The 22,291-nt window shown below is 36.5% G+C and overlaps 1 pseudogene; it reads right to left on the bottom strand.

Annotated features, from left to right (window-relative positions):
* Positions 1 to 42: 42 nt before the first annotated feature.
* LOC113328247 lies at positions 43 to 2,598 on the bottom strand (annotated as a pseudogene).
* Between the last annotated feature and the right edge of the window lie 19,693 nt (positions 2,599 to 22,291).

Here is a 22,291-nt window from a genome sequence, read left to right as displayed (position 1 = left end):
AAGTGATACTTAAACAAATGAACACACATCGTTGTTGCTAACATAACAAAACCGCAATACAAGATAAAGGTACGTAGGACCAAAGTTTATGCAGATATCCTCGTACATACAAATACAACAAAAATTATTCAAAAATTTCAAACACACAAAAAATGAAAAACCATAAGGAAATATATGTTTGTTCCATAGATAATAACAAAGAAGTAAAGATAATTCATCGATTTAACTAGTTCTGCCTCTTCTCTGATTTAAAGATCATGGCGATATCATCCGCAACTTTTTGTGCATCAGCGGAAACTCCAGCTAAACCTCTTCGAGATAAACCAGTACAGTATACAGCATTTGTTCCTTTCCAGTGACTCGGGAACTTGTTTTTAGGCATCCCATCTTTGCCAAGTATGTAGTCGAAGTCCTGCACCATAATCATTCAAGGATTAGCGCATTTTGAATACACAATATATACACGCGCACTTGCCAAATACGTATAGCTATAACTAACGATTCTCATATGTGCAACCAATATGCATGTATACCTTTAGCCAGTTGTTCGCCGTGCTTTGATAGCCGGTAGCAAAGACAAGGGCATCAAACTGCTGAGTGTCACCATTGTTGAACTCGATGCTGTTCTTCTCAATCTTCATGACTTCAGGAAAAACCTATACAGACGCATATTTGTGAGTTAGATGGAATCGATATGTATATTTACATATAACAACTTGCATTTGATACAATTTAATACCTTGATTTTTCCTTGCTTGATCCTCCCGACAGTACCTACATCAATCACAGGAGATCGTCCTAGTTTGGCTTTTAGTTCAAATGGTCCTCCTATAGGCCTATGAATCCCATATTTGTCTAACTTTCCATAAGCTAGCCTTGCAAGGGCTAGAGTTATGGAATCTACTAACCAAAGGGCAAGTAGATGAGAAGGTTCATGCCTAGCCATATCATCTCTTTGGTTACTATGTGGAACTGCACAAAAAATGAACAAGGTTAGTATGGATCCGATGATATTCATGTGTTTATCAAAACAATCAGAAATATGATAACTAAACAGGGATATTATAACATTCGATCGATGTTAATTTCTATTTCAAAACAATTACAGCAGAATGATAAAATTACAGCAGGAGAAAAATTATAAAATCCTTTTAGGGTTCGGATCAATATCTGTTTTGTAAGGATTCAACGGTAGTGATAACATCTCAACAAGAATTCTCTAAGTGGGTCCGGAAGTGAAAGTCATAATTAAGTCAAATTCGTCCTTCTTACACGTGACATTCACTGTAGTAGCAGGTGAAAAATATTTGGCTGTGGTCAGACTTTACCAACTTTTTGGCATGCAGATACAAGGCAGTTAATTAAAAACCAAGAGTATTAAATGAAATTAGCTAATTTTAGCTGGTCATTAAGGAAAAGTTAATCATGATTTTTGAATATTAGACTTTGCATTAATTAAATTTGTTATTTCAACAAACTGAATAAGACAATTAAATACTCATAATCTTTTGGAAAATAATCACCAACATTTTCTTAGAAGAGTTGAATGCTAGATTCAACATATAATTAATGTTATTAAGCCGTAAACCTAATGGTGTTGGATCCTGGATCTAACAAATATGATGCTAAATAGTCTTTTAGATTCATTTCATAAGATGATTGATTGATTTTAAAAAAAAAACAATCTCCTAAGAATTGGGTGATAAAGTATATTGTTCTCATAAATTAAAACACTATATACCACAGCAAACCAGAAACAGTGCACAATTCTACTGAAATTTTTTGTATTTTAATGAAGATAAGACTGTTCTAGTTAGAGTATATGAAATCAAAAAATGTACTATAGTAAAATAATAAGCTACTCATGCAAACAAATAAATAAGTAATTCAAGAGAAAATGATAATAAATACTTACAGGGCTTCTAATGACGATAGATGTTGAAGCGCCATGGTTGGAGAGGTCATAAGCAATCTCCATACCAGAATTTCCACAACCAACAACTAGAACTTTCTTCCCATCATATTCCTTGCCAGATTTGAACTCACTGGAGTGCAAGACATCTCCTGCGAAACTCTCTATTCCAGGGATTTCTGGAATAAACCCTTTGCTATTTTCACCCGTTGCGACCACTAAGAATTTCGCAACATAGTGTTCGGGTTCACCAGTAACAAGATTCTTAACTTCTATTTTCCATTTGGCCTCGTGATCGTCGTAAACAGCAGACTCTACAGATCGGTTACACTTGGGGTTTATATCGAATTTTTCGACGTAACTATCGATGAATTCGACAAACTTGGCTCTAGGGACAAAAGTAGGAGTATTTGGTGGGTAAGGCATATGAGGTAGGCTGCAAATTTTTTTTAGCTAAATGAAGCTTCAATCTATCGTAAGCTCTTTTCTTCCATAGAGAAGCGTGACAATCCTCACGTTCTAAAATAATGCTTGGGATATTAAGTTGTTTTAGACAAGCGAATGTTGCTAAACCTGATGGACCAGCACCTACAATCACTACTACTTCCTCCATTGAAAAGCCTAGTATGATATGAACTTAGAGCAAAATGCAGAATAAGAACTTAAGAGCAAATGAAGGACACGATACAACGATAAGATCGATACTTTGTGTAGTAGAGAACTTATTAGAAGCATGGGTGTTTTTATAGATGAAGACGGGAGCAAAAACACCCAAATGACATTAATGAGAGAAATCCTACACTTCTTTTAATTGATCATGATAATTAAGTTGCGCTATTTTTAGCAAATTATATTTATTACGCTTCATGCATATAACACCAAATGAACATAAGGAAAGATATAAACTTCAATACTTCAGTATCACCGAAAATGAGAATGATGTGGAAAGTAAGTTAGGTAGATATGTATTTAGATTGAACATTAGTCGTTCGATTAGGAATGCCTTAATCTGTCTTAATGATGGCGATAAGGATTTTGATGATGCTTACCATAAAAGATGAAATATGAATGTGCATTATCGTTTTTGCTACATGCAAAACGTTGCATCAATACATTGGATGATACTCTTATCTATCTTACCTAACTTCAGAAATCCAAGTGTTTAATGACTTCTCACCGGCCTCTTATAAGGAAACACGTACATTCACTGCTAATATACCCGGAAACAAGGTGCGGTATGTGTTAACAATAGTTAATTTGCTAAGTAAATGACAATGCAGAAATAGAGAATAGAAGGGACACGAAATATTTGGTGAGACTGATGATATATAAGCGTATAGACAAACTCTTACCAGAATGTTACACTGATGAAATGCAGCTTAGGGGTCGCATTGGTCGATAGTTGTGTGACACTTAAATCGATTCAAGACCCTCAAAATAAAAAACAACGGCGCATTGATCCTCTAGCTATATGAAAAGATACTTACTCCTTTACTGCGCATGTGATGCAATGTGAACCTGGAGAAAACATGAACTTATCTAGAGAGAATATGCAGCAAACGAACTTGATTAGCTAACCATGAGAGAATGCAATAGATTTCATATGCAATATGTATATATATGCTTCCTTGTAGCATAGTGTATAGCATGTTTATCGTCACAGATACATAGATTTGTCAATAATAGCACACCTAAAATTTTCAGGATCACTGAAAAGAAGTGTAAAAGATCTCTATACATTAATTCCAGGGGAAGCATGCACATGAACCTAATCATATCCTAACAGATGATAAGTGATACTTTCGAGCAAGCATCCATGTTGGAACATCAATCCTTAAAAGGACTCAGACGATATCTAAAGCCGAGATTTACACAACACTTTGATTTGCTTGGACGTTTTGGCTAAACGTCGACCAGTCATTAATTACTAGAATTGGGTATAGTGGACCACTAAGTCCTAGTAGACGACCAAACGTTAGACATGAGAGAAATGTAGGCTGAAGCACTTTCCACATCGTAAACAAAGAAATGTTCTGGTTAGGGATGACTCTTCTCAACTACTTGCCCTTATGGTTTGTGGGTGCCACAACTCTAGCCTCGCAAGACTAGCTTATGGCAATTTAGACAAGTATGGGATACATAGGCTTACCGGAGGGCCTTTTGAACTAAAGGTAAAACTAGGACGATCTCCCGTGATCGATGTTGGTACAGTCGGGAAGATCAAACAAGGAAAAATCAAGGTAATAAATTCCATCTAATGTATAAATATGTGTTGTGCCTATATAGTTTTTTCCTGAAATCATGAAGATTGAGAAGGACAGCATCCAGTTCAACAATGGTGACACTAAGCAGTTTGATGCCCTTGTTTTTGCAACCGGATATCAAAGCACGGCAAACAACTGGCTACATGCAAAAATAAAAGATTCAGGGAAAGTAGAAAATTCTTATCTTTTTGGTGATTATTGGGCCCAAATTTGGATACATGTCTTCTCATCGGGCCCATATGCTTCCCTGTGGGTGCCGATAGGGATAGCACTTCATAGCAGTGGTGGCTGCATAAACAAATCGACCATAGCCATTAGTTTTGTGATAAAATATGATGCTATGTAAAAAAAGAAAATTGAAATTGATGCTATCTAAAGTTTTAAAAATTGCTAACCGTTTAGCACAAATTCTTACCTCCACTTTAGCTCTTTTCTTTTTGATGCTCATGGCAGCCTTTCTCTTTAAATCTATCGATGTCTTGTAGATCAGAAAAGAAAAACTGCTAAATTTTGTGAGACAAATAGTTTATCCTAAATTTAGGTTTTCCTACTGAGGTTTCCGAATGAAAAATGAAATCAACTAGGGTTGTTAAATACTGGAAAGTAGACGACAAAACATTTAATTATATCAAATTTTAGTAAAATGTTATCAATGTATTATAGCAGAAATCGGTCTTTGCGGAGAATTCAAGGAGGAAAATCTCTTCTGACAGCGATGTTTACAAGAATCTACGACGAAATACATCCACGCTCCGAATTTTAATGACCCTAAAATTATTAAAACGCAATAACTGCGAATCTTATTACTACAGGTCTCTCAACTTTTACATGTTCATTTACCGTGCTAATTTAATACTTTTTTCTGCTTCAAGTAGATGACAAAACATTTAATTAAATCTAATTTTAGTAAAATGTTATCAATGTATTGTAGCAGAAATCGGTCTTTGCGGAGAATTCAAGGAGGAAAGTCTCTTCTGACAGCGATATTTACAAGAATCTACGAGGAAATACATCCACATTATGGATTTCAATAACTGAATCTTATTACTACAAGTCTCTCAACTTTTACATGTTCATTTACCGTGATAATTTAATACTTTTTAATGCTTCAACTAGAAGAGATTTTTCATTAAAAGAAGAAAAATCTACAAAATCTACCCGTATAAAAAAGTATTAATAAATTACCGACCGGTGAATAAAGCAAATCTAAAATTGTATTCTCTTCAAGGTAGTTCAAATGATACTCAACATCATTTTGTTTCTGATAATTCAGTGATTTTTTTAATTATTCTTAAGAAGTAAAATATCCAAGTAAATTAATAAATTATTATTTTATTAATTATATAATATTTGTACAGTTTATTAATTTAACATTGTCAATCTTAATTTTATTAATTTTAAACAAAATTTATGTGTATTTCATATCCAATTGAATTGGTTAGGACTAACCAGTCCATTTTGGACCTAATTTTGGACTGAACGTATTTTTTTATTTCTAGAAACATATCTGCGACCGAGTAAGAACAAGATTCAGGAGCTAAGTGTTAAACTTTACTAAGCCCAAGTTTTTTAAGAGTTCGGGCTTCCAGGCTCATTTTTGTTTTCTTGTACCCATGCTTTGTTTCTTCTTAATTTGGACTGACCTTTATTTTTCTTTTCCCCTTAATATGTATGCATGTGACCCAGTTCGAGCAGGAATCAGGGGCTGAACTAATTGAAAGTATGGGTGTTGAAAACGTGGGAGTACCAAAATACACCACCAACTTTTTCTTTGGGAACCTGTATGAACTAAACTCAATTACAGTTCCGAGAGTTATAATTTAATGAATCTCAATCAGGAATTATAAGAAGAGCTTATATCTCTTTCTCTTACAATCAGAATGTAAACAGAGACAAGTCCGTGAACATGATAATTCTGTGAGAGTACTTGGACGATTCCAAAGATTAATATCCAAGATCAACCAAGTCGTATCCAACAATTGCGATAGACTTATCTACTTGGATTGATTTACGTACAACTTGTGATATTTCAATTATAAAGATAAACAATATAATGCGGAAAAAGAAATAACAAAGACACCCAAAATTTTGTAAAATCCCCGGGACCTTGTCCAGATTTGAACACTAAACTGTATTAAACCGCTACAGATACTAGCCTACTATCAAAACTTCGGACTGGAATGTAGTTGAGACCGAATCTACCGTCACAGTGATTCAGTTACAATCACACTCCTTACGCCTCTTGAATCTCGCAAGACTCCGCACAATCGATTCCCTTAGTTGACGTCCTTTACAGCCTAAGAGTTTCTTCAATTCAATTGAAGACTTTAAACCAATCTGCATCCCACAGATAAGCATATATGTGATTTTCGTTTTGATTAAAGATCAAGTTGAGATAGGAAATCGATTGCAATAGACAAAGTCTAGCAAACCTCAAAATCCTGGTCTTATGAGTCTCGAAGAGAAGCCTAGATTATTATTCACCTCACAAGTAAATACTTGTGGCATCACAATATCTGAGACGAAGAAACTTTGTGATTTCTATCTATCTTTCCCGTAGGAGCTAAAGTCTCAACAATCGAAGCAAGATCAGGATACATGAACTATCAAGATAAAGATAGTTGGACCTGGATTCACAAATCCCTAGGGGAAGTCTTTTTAGTCGCTTAACCTAAAAAGGTTTAAAGGAGAGCACGACTCTAGTTTGCAACTAGGACACACAAGAATAGTTTCAGGGATTCAAAAATCCTGGTTGCTTGAGGTTCGCCTTATATATACTTTCAAGGTCAATGTTGCTTTGGATTTAAGCTAAGGTAGCTTTGGAATCAAGCCATCAATAATCACCGTTAGATGAAAAACTTGACTTGAAATTAACATAATAGATGAAAAACTTGACTTGGAACTTGACTTGTGATCAAACATGTCTAGATAATGTTTTTAAAGAGTTTTTCAAATGCTGATTATCTCATAGAAATAATTCTGATGCATCTGAAAATGTTTGACATGGTAAGTACATGTATTGTATTCCTATTCGTGACTACTTTTGTCATGGTACGTGTACCGGGTTTGTATACCATTAAGATTAAAATAGGTTCATGAATCCACATAACTTTTCCGGTTGGCATACTGGGTACTGCCTTCCGGTTTAGAAACCAACAGATCTTTTCCGATTTGCATACTAGGTATGCACACCTTCCTAGTTCACGAGTCAACAAATTTTTTATGGGATGGATACTGAGTTTGCATACCAAAAAGTCATTTTCGAACTATAGCTACGCCGGTACGTGTACTGAGTACATATACCGCGGATCCGGACTTATAACAATTTTCCCAGTATGTGAACTGGTATGCATACTATATTGTATCCAGATTTATAGTAGTTCCATATCTCTCTAATAATCATTTCGAAGCATTCCCGGATAATATGAATGACACATATCACTATTCCAGGATATTTTCAAATGATTAATTCTTGATTCATAATTTAGTTCATATAAAATTAATTTTTCTTAACCAAATTCATCAAGTATGAAAAAATGTTCTTAAGCTTAGTCAGCAGATTCCGAGAATGATTAACAAGATAAACTTGACTAGGAATTTCTATTATGCATGTAAATAGTCATTTGATATTGTCTAATAGATACAAAGGTGAAAACGTGGGTGATAGGTGGTTCAGTCTTCACTTACCTTTTGTTGAAGAAGTTCTCCAAAAGCTTCGGTTGATCTTCTCCTTCAAACGGTATAACACAGTGATGTCTTGTACTCAACTACACACTTCTATCCTAATCTGAGACTTGACTAAATGTAGACTAGAAATCAAGATATAATTTTGATTAACTAAATTTGACAACGAGCTTGAGATATCAACACTTGTGAGTTTGACCGAGTAATGCTCTAACAATCTCCCTCTTTGTTAATTTTAGTGACAAAACTATCAATACATATGGATTAAAAAATAAATCTTCAAACTTCAGATTCCATCATGCTTGATTTCCTTGGTTCTCCAACTCCTTGAATTCTTCATTACTTCAAGTTGCAATGATTCTGAACGTGTTCAACTCAGCATCGTTGTTGTTGAAGATCTGTAGCGATAACAACTTTGAAATCAGATATTATCAATCGTCATTATACAGAAACATAGTATTATTATCTTCTCCAAAGTTCAATTATATCACAACTTCGAAGTAATACAGTGATATGTTCCCCCCTTAGTCAATACTTACATCTTTTGCATAATAGGTGAAACCTATAGATACATAATGATCCATAAACCATATGCATGTAGTGCGAAACTACTAATTAATTCTCCCCCTTTTTGTCAATAAAAATTGGCAAAGGTACGAAAACTATGGGATCATAATGAATTCAAACAAAAATTGCTTCAAGACTTATAATGAATACATATCATCTTTAATTTAGATGATACACAAAGTATAAAATACTTAGCGTCTCATCTAGGATATTTAAGATACAAGCTTCCCTTTTATATTCCACGTCCACTCTCCCCACAAAGATATAGCAATTAAGTACAAGTTCAATTAAGAACTCTCCCCTATTTGATATCAAGAGAAAAACATGAGTGACCTTACTTTAATGAAAAAGAGTGATTTTGTCGGACATTAACAAATCACATGGATTTGTATCTTAAACATCGACATAAATTAATATCAACGCCACTTATGAACAAGGAGATAATTCAATCTATATGACTCAACATAAGAAAATCTTACGGAGTTGATAATGCAGTAATTACACAAGAGTGTGACCACAAGTATATCAATACTGCGAAAAATTCTCACAAAGCTTGTTCTATTTTTAGTTCATAAAACTTAATAGATTTAACTTTTGAGAATATATGAGATATCAGTTCAATTCACAAAAAGTAAAGGACACATATATCTAATAAGACTTACATTAAACCAATAATGATTAAATACTGCAAGTTCATCTTCCAAAAACTTTAGAATTTAAATAAATAAATCTAAAAACATGCAATATGAAAATCGTTAGAAATAGCTTGTGTACTCACAATATTTGCTATACCAAACCCTAGGTATCCTTCTTGAACACAAGAATGAATTCTCACAAGAAGTTTCCTAGTATTTAGTTGAAAATTTCCATTATAACTTTAGACTTCATATATTTCTTCGTATATTTCCATAACTTCATCGTAAAACGTGTCACCGATGTCCTTAATTCGCTGAATTGTTGATAGTTCATGCTCGTGGGTTAGGACACCAACCTTACGATTGAAAATACGAGCAAGTTGTCTATCTTTAGTGCACTCAGATATCATCTTCTTCTGGTTCTGTATCATGACCTTTTGCTTTTCAAGGATTTTGGTTTGACCATCAATGAGATGATTTAATTGCAATTATAGATTTGCAATGAGTCATTCTGAGAATAAGTTAGATCCTTGATGGACTCTACAATCCAGGAGTTTTGTTCTTTTCTTACAGCCATATTTTTAAAAAGAGACCGTTGAAACAAACTTTTTTCATCTTCATCAAGCTAGATCAATAGTTTCATGAGATCTTTTAGAGCTTTCCATCTTTCAAGAGTGAGAAGGATGAGAGATTCAACTAACTATTCGATCAACACAAGGGTTTTTCGAATGAATAAGAATCCTTTGTCCTTATTTATAGATGGAATACTCTTAACCCTAGTTAGATACGTGAACTGGTACGCAAACTATAGTTCGTGAGCCGAGTTCAAGTATTAAAGGATATTATAAAAAGTTTTCAACTTAAATAGCGTTCAAACTATTTAAGTGTCAATAATGAATTCTTAGCTCAATAAAAATGATTTCCAAGAGAGACAGATCTTTAGAGCACCGGAACCATTAACACTTATTTTTCCAAAGGGTAATGACAAAAGATTAATAAATCATTAAGGATCCAAACTTAACTAAAATATTATATGTTACTTTTGTAGAAATAGATGTAAACTACTTAAGACTTGAGAAACCTCATCATTCATACCAATTATCGATGAGTGCAGTCCTTGTAACTCTCAAGTTAGTTTCAAGGGCGTGAGATATACCGTTAGGTAATAGAGTGAGACACAATATCACTAGTTGTATCACAAGGTGATACATTGAGGTTTTTCATGTGATGATTTCTATTTTTCTCTCCTTTCTTGTGGTTCGTTTCCTCATAGAAGATTCTGATCTTATTTCGTTTGTTAAAAGGAAATTTGATGAGCTTTCCTGTTTTCTGAACTGATCAATGACATTTGAGCGCTCCTCAGATGAAGAGTTTCTTAAGGAAGAAAGTCAAGGACCTCTTGAAATCCGTTTCAAGAAATGGGAGTTACTAGGAACCCAAATCTTAGAGGTGGACATGCCCTCTTTATCAGTAGGAAGTCCGATACTAGGAGTGTTGTTACACACTATAGAGTGAGGGTATCTGGACTTATGTAAATTCCGAGACGATTTCTTTTCATAAGTCTTCAAATTTTCTGTGGAGTTAAGATCTATTGAAGTTGCTGATAGATTTTTCACTTCTTCAATTGCAAAGGTAAGCAATTTTTTAAGGTTTGTAATCTGTTTCTTCCTACTAAAGCACTTCAATGCAATATGACCTTCTTTACCGCAGTGTGAACAAACACGTGGATTATTAGAAAACATTATCGGTTCATGATCTCTACTCGAAGTACTCTTCGTTAATGGTCTTTTACGCAAACGTTTCTTACCAGCTTCCTTATCTAAGACATGAATTCTCAATGTTAGAACATACCTTTGAAAGTCCAAGGACGATATCGGGTTTTGAGAATTCTTCACTTATAAGAGCAGAGTAATTTTTTTTAAAGAATTTAAACTGTTCTCGAGTTACGAGGAGATCATATTCAATTTTTTCTTTTTTGACGCGAAGTTCATTCATCTCTGATGAGTGAGTCTCGATTAGATGTTTCTCTCGTATCACTCATTCCTTGACAATATCCTCAAGACTATTAACATTTTCTCGGTACATGTTAGTTTCTTGAATGAGTCTTTTGATATCTTCAATGAAAGAATTGATCATGTCAAAGAGATCACATTCTCTATATAGAGACTGTTTAAGTTCATCAGTATACTGAGCCTTTTCTTTTTCAAGATTCCTGATTCGAGAAGCTTGAAAATCAATAATCTCGGAAGCCTTTTTTAAACTTATGATAAGCTCCAACTCAGATTTTGGCATAGAACCAATTATGTGTTTGGGAATGTATCATCAGAACCTGACAACATAAGCTTATCTCCTATATATTCGGAAGAATCAACCAAGGTGTTATCCTTTGAGGTAAGTCCCAAACATTTGACGTAATCAAAATCAGTTGGAGACATGTTGGTACGTGAATACAGATTCCTAGAGTGTTTCAAACACATACTTGTTAGGTATTTCGCGTGTTTGCTGATGTTTTTTTAAAAGTTGTTGTAGATAGTGGTGAAAACTGGGTTCTTTTCGAACTTGTGAAGGTAACTCTTTTTTTTTTAAGATTTAAACAAATAAATAAATGAAGGAAATTAATAGTAATGTCAAGATTTTAGAAAGATTAAGGCTCAGGATTCACTATTACTTCAAGTTGATTGGTTATAAATAATATTTCAGAAATTATTATTAAGCTCTTTTTCTTATTAAATCACTTTTTAATTTAAAAGGTGTCCAAATATTAAGTTGTAATCCTTAAGCATGATTTATCAAAGAATATATTCTAAGCATAAAACATCAAACTGATTCACAAATAATTAAGAAAACCATTTTATCCTTTTTTTATATTTTTATCCAAGTGAAATAAATAAAATAAATAATTAACGAAATTATAAATAAAAATATTACCAATCAAACATGAGTGAATAGATCCTCCATTGCCTCAATCACCAAGAATTTAGCCTTTCATCATGTTGGAAAAATACTCAAAAGACTTTATTGATGCTCACAAGTTGATTACAAATGATGAAATAACAAGAAAATCAATTTATGACCGTCTTTTGCAACACACAAGAAACGTCTGAAAAGAACGGCACATGAGAAGTGCAGTTGACGCTGTTGTGAAATCACGGGAAAGGAATAGGGAATTATCGCAGTTCAGCGACACTTCTCTATGACTTTCCTGGGTGGTCCTTGTTCTTCTTGTTCTTAGCTGAGCAGCATCAGAACTCTTCTTGTTGTCGACCCTTTCCTTCGATTCTCTCGGCTCTAACTCTCTCCCAATCCCGTGCTAACCTTTCCCAAACTGTTTTTCCTTGTATTTATAGTGTTTCAGGACCAAAAATCCCCTCATTTATTGCGTATATTCTCCATTTAATCTGAATATTCCTTGCTGCCCATAATAACGATAATTTCCATTTTTAAGCCCATGCACGCGTTAGATTTGATCCTGCACGCTCTAGTTAGCCTTCTCCACGTCTCAGCACTCTTTCAATGCTAGTAGAACTCCTCCATGCACACAAGAACTTCAATTTTGCTCGTGTTACAGTACACGTGCTCTGTTTTGGGTGTGTGAGTCATCACGCGTTTTCCATCCAATTCCGATCGAACCCACTGCCCAAAATGTGTTCCTTAACCTATATCACATCTCTCTATCAAATTTCAGCCATTGAATAGACCCGTAACCCCTTCATTTTTGTGATCAAACTTCTGCCATTTGAGAATTTCATTTCCCGCCAAAAAATAGTTTTCAAACGAAGAAGAAAGGGTGTCCCCCTATCCTGAACTGGGGTGCGAATAACAGGTGTCCACTGAGGTGCCCCTTAACCGATAGTGAGAGTCCGAATAACAATTGTCCTTCAAGGGTGCCCCAGGAAACTTTTCGAGCTGATTTTTCCAAAAATGTTTATTTCCAAAAAATACCTAAAAACACACAAACCACCATAATAAGGACGAAAACGAGTACTAACAAAATACACAAAAGAGATGAAAATAGACACATAAATGCGTCTATCAAAGACCCCCAAACTTATTATTTGCTAGTCCTTGAGCAAATTTATTCTAGAAAGGAAAATCATTTGAACCCCTAGGTGGCCCTAGTGGCGGAGTGTTGTCTCCGGAGGGTTTACCAGAGGTGTACCCACAAAACCTTTACTCCAGACCTTAGCTGTCTGCACAAAATTTTGGAAAGCACTAAAGAACCTCCTTGGTTGGCATACTTATTAATTATAGGAGGAAGTACCCTGATGCGAAATTCCAATTACTGTACACGAGTTTTCACTCAAGCATACTAAAATTCATATAAGTGACAGAGCTCTACTAAGATAGTTTCACGATGGACATCATACTCGGAGTCAGACTAATCACATGAAAAGATTAAGAAGATGGAAAAAGAAAAATGTAGATGGTTGAAAAGTGAACGGTGTTTCCCATATCTGTCTGAATGCCTCTGCCAAGGTGAACCTAACCTAAATGACGGAGATACCTGTCTGAATAATATTAACACACTGGCATATACAAGGGAATCAGTGGTCAATAACTTAAATCTAGATCAACAAACTGGAAAATACAAGGGAACCAGCAGTTGACTACACATAACAATAACCATTTTTTTTAACTTAACGACATGAATAGATCTTTTTGATCCAAGCGCATGCTTCTTGTCAACCGATTACACGATAGTTCCCACGGGTCCTGCATTCCACGCTTGCTTAGGCGACGGAAACAGGGAGAACACACATATTGCTATCCATGTGTTAATGCTTATTCCGATTGGTCTAACTGGTCCGGTCTTTTTTTTTTTTTGGTAACTCAGTCACTCTAATTCACCCTAACAGTGGTAACAACTTGAATCGTGTGCCCCACCAACTCACTTGAAATAAAAGAAAACTGAAAATAGAAAGTGAAAAGGACTCGACGAGATATGGCGAAACTATCATGTTATTTCTAACACCTGAGCTCTGTGCTTTTATGAATAGACTCTATAGATGTTTCCATCTAGCCAGATTGGTTCCTCAACTCCTAAAACAAAAATCTTTCCATCCACTTAGATTGGTTAGTGCTATCCTTAATAGGCGTAAATTTCTAGGCTCTGGAGTTTATTTATTGCAACTTAAAACTAACAAAAAGTTTCTTCCCCACCCCCAAACTTAAATCTAACATTGTCCTCAATATTTCTAATGAAAGAGCAGTACCAAAAGTAACATAACACGAGGAGAAGCTGGAAAGATAGTACCTGGGTGAAGAAAATCAAAAACTAATATACAACATACAATCCGCCTCGATGGTCAATCAAGGGTAAACAGGGTCCTCCAGAGGGACCTCCTCAACATCACCTGTAGGAAAGGGCTCTAAAAAGGGTTTTAATCTCTGACCGTTAACCTTCGAAGAAATACTACCATCCGGTGTCTCGATTTCAACAGCTCCATGAGGAAAAACAGTGCGAACAATAAAAGGACCCGTCCACCGAGAACGTAACTTCCCAGGGAAAAGATGCAAGCGGGTATCATACAGAAGAACTTTTTTACCTGAATAAAATGACTTCCGTAAAATGTTTCTATCATGCACAAGTTTCATTTTGTTCTTATACTCCTTCGCACTATCGTAAGAATCTATACGAATCTCGTCCAACTCATTGAGCTGGAGTTTCCTATGGGCTCCTGCCTCGTCAAGTGAAAAATTTAGCTTCTTAACAGCCCAATAAGCTCTATGTTCTAACTAACAGGTAAGTGATATGCCTTGCCATAAACAAGCCGATAAGGCGACATTCCGATGGGGGTCTTAAACGCAGTACGGTAAGCCCATAAGGCATCAGTAAGCCTAGACGACCAGTCTTTCCGATTAGGATTAACTGTTTTCTCTAATATACGTTTTATCTCCCTATTGGAAACCTCTACCTGGCCACTAGTTTGTGGATGATACAGGGTAGCTACCTTATGTGTAATACCATATTTCTTCATCAGAAGCCTAAAAGTCCCATTACAAAAGTGCGACCCTCCATCACTAATTATAGCTCGCGGTGTACCAAAACGTGTAAGTATATTATTTTTCAAGAACTCAATCACAACCCTATGGTCATTGGTTTTACACGCAACCGCCTCAATCCACTTGGAGACATAGTCTACGGCGACAAGGATGTATAGGTTACCAAAAGAATTAGGAAACGGACCCATAAAGTCAATACCCCACACATCAAAGACCTCAACAATCAGAATCGGGTTCAAGGGCATCATGTTCCTACGGGAAATGGTTCCTAATTTCTGGCAACGTTCACAAGTAACACAGTAACTATGGGAGTCTTTAAACAACGAACGCCAATAGAATCCACACTGCAATATCTTAGTAGCAGTCTTCTTAGCACTAAAGTGACCCCCACAAGCATGATCATGACAAAAGGAAATAATACTGGACTGGTCACTCTCAGGTATACATCTCCTAATAATCTGGTCTGTTCAATACTTAAACAAATAAGGATCATCCCAAAAGAAGTGCTTAACCTCGGATAAAAACCTAGAACGATCTTGTTTACCCCAATGTTGTGGCATTCGACCAGTAACAAGATAGTTCACTATATTTGCGTACCAAGGCGATTGGGTAACAAAGAACAATTGTTCATCAGGAAAGTTATCCCTTATAGGAAGGGAATCATCTGGGGAACTAACAACTAGCCTAGACAAGTGATCTGCTACAACACTTTCGGCACCCTTTTTGTCTCTAATGTCTGGAGAAAACTCTTGCAACAACAGAATCCACCTAATCAATCTAGGTTTAGTATCCTTCTTAGACAAAAGATATTTTAAAGCAGCATGATCAGTATATATGATGATCTTAGAACCTACGAGATAGGGTCTAAACTTATCTAAGGCAAACACAATGGCTAATAGCTCCTTCTCGGTAGTGGTATAGTTCAACTGGGCATCATTCAGAGTTTTGCTAGCATAGTAAATCACATGAAATAACTTATTTTCTCGCTGACCTAGCACAACACCAATAGCGTAATCTGAAGCATCACACATGATCTCAAAGGGTAGGTTCCAGTTGGGTGCCTGGACTATGGGGGCGGTAGTGAGTAATGACTTAAGCTTCTTAAAAGCCTCTAAACAAGCATCATCAAAGACAAACTTGACATCTTTTGCAAGCAAATTGCAAAGAGGTCTAGACATCAAGCTAAAATCCTTAATGAAACGATGATAAAAACCAGCATGCCCTAAGAATGGCCTAATATCTCTTACGGTTTTTGGGACCGGTAAAGTTTTAATAAGGTCAACTTTGGCTCTATCTACCTCTATACCCTTTGAAGATACAATATGCCCTAGAACAATTCCTGAACGAACCATAAAGTGACATTTCTCCCAATTAAGCACTAAATTTTTCCTTACACCTAGTCAAAACTAATGACAAATGATGCAAGCACTCATCGAAAGACGAACCAAACATGAAAAATCATCCATAAAGACCTCTAAGAACCGTTCTACCATGTCAGAAAATATGCTCATCATGCAACGCTGAAAAGTCGCAGGGGCATTACATAGCCCGAAAGGCATGCGTCTATACGCAAAGGTACCAAATGGACAGGTAAAAGGTTTTCTCCTGTCTTCTGGGGAAATAACGATCTGATTATATCCAGAGTAGCCATCTAAAAAGCAGTAGTGACTATGTCCAGCTAATCTCTCTAGCATCTGGTCGATGAAGGGAAGGGGAAAGTGGTCCTTCCTAGTGACCTTGTTCAATTTCCTATAGTCAATACAAACACGCCAACCCGTGGTCACTCGGGTCGGGATTAACTCATTGTTATCATTCTGGACTACAGTAATACCAGATTTCTTGGGAACAACCTGAACGGGGCTGACCCACTTACTGTCTGAAATAGGGTAGATAATGCCTGCATCTAATAGCTTAAGAACCTCAGTTCGAACTACTTCTTTCATATTGGGGTTTAGTCGACGTTGCATCTCCCTAGAAGGTTTGGTGTCTTCCTCTAAATAGATCTGATGCATACAAACAGTAGGACTTATACCCTTAATGTCTGCTATGGTCCACCCTAAAGCTTCCTTGTTTTGAAGGACGGTTACTAGCCTACTTTCCTGATCTCTATCCAAGTCGGAAGAAACAATCACAGGTAAAGTCTCAGACGGGCCTAAAAACACATACTTCAGGGTATCTGGCAATGGTTTTAGGTCCAACTTAGGAGGCTCTTCTAAAGAAGGAACTAGGGTAGACTTAGAAACTGGTAGTGGTTCGAACTTAGGTTTCCATCCATTACTAGTATCTAACAAAGGGGTTGAATCTAACAAAGCATTCACCTCATTAATCACCTTATCATCATCAAAATTAATCCCAAAGTGAGCTAGGCATTTCTCTAATGGATCTTCTAACAAAGTGTTTGGTAATGACTCCTCGACTAATGTTCCTATCATGTTCACCTCTTCTATATTCGAGTCATCTAGTTCAGAGGGTAGCTTACTAATATTAAAAATGTTCAGCTCAATAGTCATAATACTAAAAGACAAATTCATAATACCATTTCGACAGTTAATGATCGCATTGGATGTAGGTAAAAACGGGCGACCTAAAATCACTGGTATTTGGTTCTCTGGGTCAGGGACAGGTTGGGTATCTAGGATAACAAAATCCACTGGATAAATAAACTTGTCAACCTCTATGAGAACATCCTCGATCACACCACGAGGAATTTTAACGGACCTATCATCTAACTGAAGTGTCATCTGGGTAGGTTTCATCTCACCAAGTCCTAGCTTAAGGTACACATGATATGGAAGTAAATTCACACTGGCTCCTAAGTCAAGCAATGCTTTCTCAACACGGTACTTACCTATTGTACAAGCAATGGTAGGGTACCCTGGGTATTTATACTTAGGAGTAGTGGTATTCTGAATAATAGAACTCACGTGACTAGCTATGAAGGCTTTCTTCTGGACATTGAGCTTACGCTTTCGCGTACACAAGTCCTTAAGGAACTTGGCATAAGAGGGAATCTGCCTAATTGCGTCTAATAATGGAAGGTTGATATTAACCTGCTTAAAAACCTCCAATATATCATTAAAGTTGGACTCCCTCTTAGTCGGAACTAGCAGCTGGGGGAACGGGGCTCTGGGAACAAAGCCGGGCTCATCAGGACCCTCATTGGTCTCTTTGGAGACTCTATCAGTCTCCTCATTTTCTGGCTCATAAGGGTGAACTACAGCATGTTCACTTTCAGGTATGTCGACCTTATTATCAACTTTCCTTCCACTCCTAAAGGTCGTAACAGAGTTAACATGACTGTTCGATTTCTCTCCTCTAGGGTTAGGATCAGTATGACTAGGGAACCTTCCTTCCTCTCTCTCATTAATATACTTAGCTATTTGGCCGACTTGAAGTTCTAATTTAGCAAAAGACTGGGCACTATTCTTAAAATTCTGCTTGGTTTCCTCTTGAAAATTACCCTGGCTTTTTACTAACATTTCCTGGCTTTGTGATAGCATCTCCTGGCTCTTCCTTAATATACTAAGGGTTTCCTCTAAGCTAGTTATTCTATTCTCAGATGGGTTCTGGGTCTGACCTGAAGAGTTCTTAGTATAACCAAAACCTGGGGGAGGCTGAGAATTACTAGACTGGCCTTGATTCTGGCCCTTAGACCAAGAGAAATTAGGATGGTTTCTCCAACCAGGGTTGTAGGTCTCTGAGTAGGGGTCAAACTTCTGACGGTTTTCAAACCTAGCATTGTTATAGACAGCATGAGCTTGCTCTTCACTAACCTGACCTTCCCAGAATGAGTTATCGGGCTCTATTCCACAAGTAGAGACTTGGGCGGATCTATTAGGTTCAACAAGGGACCTATTTTTAAGCTGATTCAATTCCAAATCTTCTAACCTTCTAGATAAAGCAGCAAACTTAGCATCTGAACCAAAACTTGTATCTACCACATTGGTGCTACTTCTATTGACCAAGAGTCTTTTAGGGGGTTCAACACAAGACTCCCACTGTTGGGATTTTTCAGCGGTAGCTCCTAAGAAGGTAAAAGCATCATAAGCATTTTTACCAGTGAACTCACCAGCGCACATAGATTCGACCATAGCTTTGGTCGAATAGTCCAAACCATTATAAATAATCTCTACAAGTTTCATCTTATCAAATCCATGGTGAGGACACTGGGATAGAAGATCATTGAATCTCTCTAAAAATCTATAAAGAGACTCTCCCTATTGTTGCATACTAGTACTAATGTTCAGCCTAACAGCTGCAGTTTTATGCTTAGGGTAGAACTTCATATAGAAGGCAGCGATAAGTTCCTGCCATGTTTCTATGGATTCAGATGGTAGGTTGTTCAGCCAGGCCTTGGCTATATCTCTCAAGGAAAAGGGAAACATCTAAAGTTTCAAGACTTCATCAGTAAGGTCTCTTATTCTAATTGTCCCACAAATTTCCTCAAAGTCCCTAATATGGAAATAAGGGTTCTCATCATCTTTTCCTAAGAATATAGGGATCATTTGGAGAATACTAGGTTTTATCTCGAAATTAGCCGTAGTGGCTGGCAATTTAATGCACGAAGCTCGGTTGGTCCTAGTTGGGAACATGTAATCTTTCAGAGTTGTCATCGCTGGCACAACAGAAGTACTAGGGGTTATGAGATTTTCACGAAGAGACAGATTCTCAAAACTGAAGTTTCCAAAAACAGGGCTCTCAAAAGAACAATCTTCGAGCTCCCTGCTTAAATCAGAATAACTACTAGGTTTTTCGCTAATCAATCGACCTAGAGTATCTCTTTTCCAAGCCCTATTAACAAAATCGGGCATACACTAAAAAAAATCAAAAAGAAATAAAAATCCTAACAGGAAGGTTCTAGCAATCACACAGCAGGCTGACTCGACTTTACCACATCAAACCTAGAGATTTCTAGCAAACAACAAGCATGCTGGCTCCACTTAGATTGTTTCTAGACCAGCTTCTAATCCTTCGAAAGGGAATTCGTTACAATTTAAGCAAACCCCTCTGGAATCAATCCGAGTCAAAGTAAGTTGAATCGAGGCGAGGGAAGCTTAGTGGAGCTTTGATACCCTAGGCCTCACCGCAGTACAAGGCGGCGCAGTCACGCATTCAACTCACATAAACCGTCATGAACTTCGAAGTATGCTAAAAGAATAACCAATATCCTTCGAAATTTTTTCCTAACAAGCTCGATACCATATAGGTCTCTTTCTAATCAGACTTTTAAGTTTGGGTTCGCGTTAGGTTTTGTTCTCCTAAAGCGGGCAAGAAGGGAGCGGTGATGAAATCCGAACCCTTATCTTGTTTAGGCCAGGCCTTGCCCTTTACTAGGAAAATAAAGACAGTCCAAATTCGTCCTCAAGCAATGATCACCTTAAGGAATACATTAACTCGCTTACAGGAGATTCGCGAGTGTTTCGATTGGACTTACCTCCCGTACCAGACGGGGGATGAACTGTTGCCGTCGACTCGGGCCACGACTCCTATTCCGTGTGCGAACCCGAGGGGCCGAGGTGATATTGTAATCACCGTCCTTCCCTGCACACAGTTGTATTTAACTACCCTTCCGTAGGGTTTTAAAAAAAATAATAATAAAGTCCAAGAGTCCAGTCCAAAGTCCAAATAAAGTAAAGTGCAAAAGAAAAAGAAAAAATAACCTAAAAAAATATATAAAATCTCTCTTTTTTTTTTTTCTCTCTTTTCTATATATAAAAAAAATTCCTCTTTTGCTCCTTTCGCTTTAAGCTTTTCCTTCCAAGGTCCTTAGTACTCCACTTCAAACCTGCGAATCAAAGACAAAAAGAAACGTAAAAAGGAAAAAAAAATAATAAACCTAAAAAAAAAAAATCTACCTAAGCACAGGTCTGAGTCGGCGGCGCCAAAAATTTGATGTTTTTTTAAAAGTTGTTGTAGATAGTGGTGAAAACTGGGTTCTTTTCGAACTTGTGAAGGTAACTCTTTTTTTTAAGATTTAAACAAATAAATAAATGAAGGAAATTAATAGTAATGTCAAGATTTTAGAAAGATTAAGGCTCAGGATTCACTATTACTTCAAGTTGATTGGTTATAAATAATATTTCAGAAATTATTATTAAGCTCTTTTTCTTATTAAATCACTTTTTAATTTAAAAGGTGTCCAAATATTAAGTTGTAATCCTTAAGCATGATTTATCAAAGAATATATTTTAAGCATAAAACATCAAACTGATTCACAAATAATTAAGAAAACCATTTTATCCTTTTTTTATATTTTTATCCAAGTGAAATAAATAAAATAAATAATTAACGAAATTATAAATAAAAATATTACCAATCAAACATGAGTGAATAGATCCTCCATTGCCTCAATCACCAAAAATTTAGCCTCTCATCATGTTGGAAAAATACTCAAAAGACTTTATTGATGCTCACAAGTTGATTACAAATGATGAAATAACAAGAAAATCAATTTATGATCGTCCTTTGCAACACACAAGAAACGTCTGAAAAGAACGGCACATGAGAAGTGCAGTTGACGCTGTTGTGAAATCACGGGAAAGGAATAGGGAATTTTCGCAGTTCAGCGACACTTCTCTACGACTTTCCTGGGTGGTCCTTGTTCTTCGTGTTCTTAGCTGAGCAGCAGCAGAACTCTTCTTGTTGTCGACCCTTTCCTTCGATTCTCTCGGCTCTAACTCTCTCCCAATCCCGTGCTAACCTTTCCCAAACTGTTTTGCCTTGTATTTATAGTGTTTCAGGACCAAAAATCCCCTCATTTATTGCGTATATTCTCCATTTAATCCGAATATTCCTTGCTTCCCATAATAACGATAATTTCCATTTTTAAGCCCATGCACGCGTTAGATTTGATCATGCACGCTATAGTTAGCCTTCTCCACGTCTCAGCACTCTTTCAACGCTAGTAGAACTCCTCCATGCACACAAGAACTTCAATTTTGCTCGTGTTACAGTACACGTGCTCTGTTTTGGGTGTGTGAATCATCACGCGTTTTCCAGCCAATTCCGATCGAACCCACTGCGCAAAATCTGTTCCTTAACCTATATCACATCTCTCTATCAAATTTCAGCCATTGAATCGACCCGTAACCCCTTCATTTTTGTGATCAAACTTCTTCCAGTTGAGAATTTCATTTCCCGCCAAAAAATAGTTTTCAAACGAAGAAGAAAGGGTGTCCCCTTATCCTGAACTGGGGTGCGAATAGAAGGTGTCCACTGAGGTGCCC

This window comes from Papaver somniferum, chromosome 1 (assembly GCF_003573695.1).
Source record: "Papaver somniferum cultivar HN1 chromosome 1, ASM357369v1, whole genome shotgun sequence".
Taxonomy (NCBI): Eukaryota; Viridiplantae; Streptophyta; class Magnoliopsida; order Ranunculales; family Papaveraceae; genus Papaver; species Papaver somniferum.
This window is presented reverse-complemented; position numbering and strand designations above follow the sequence as displayed.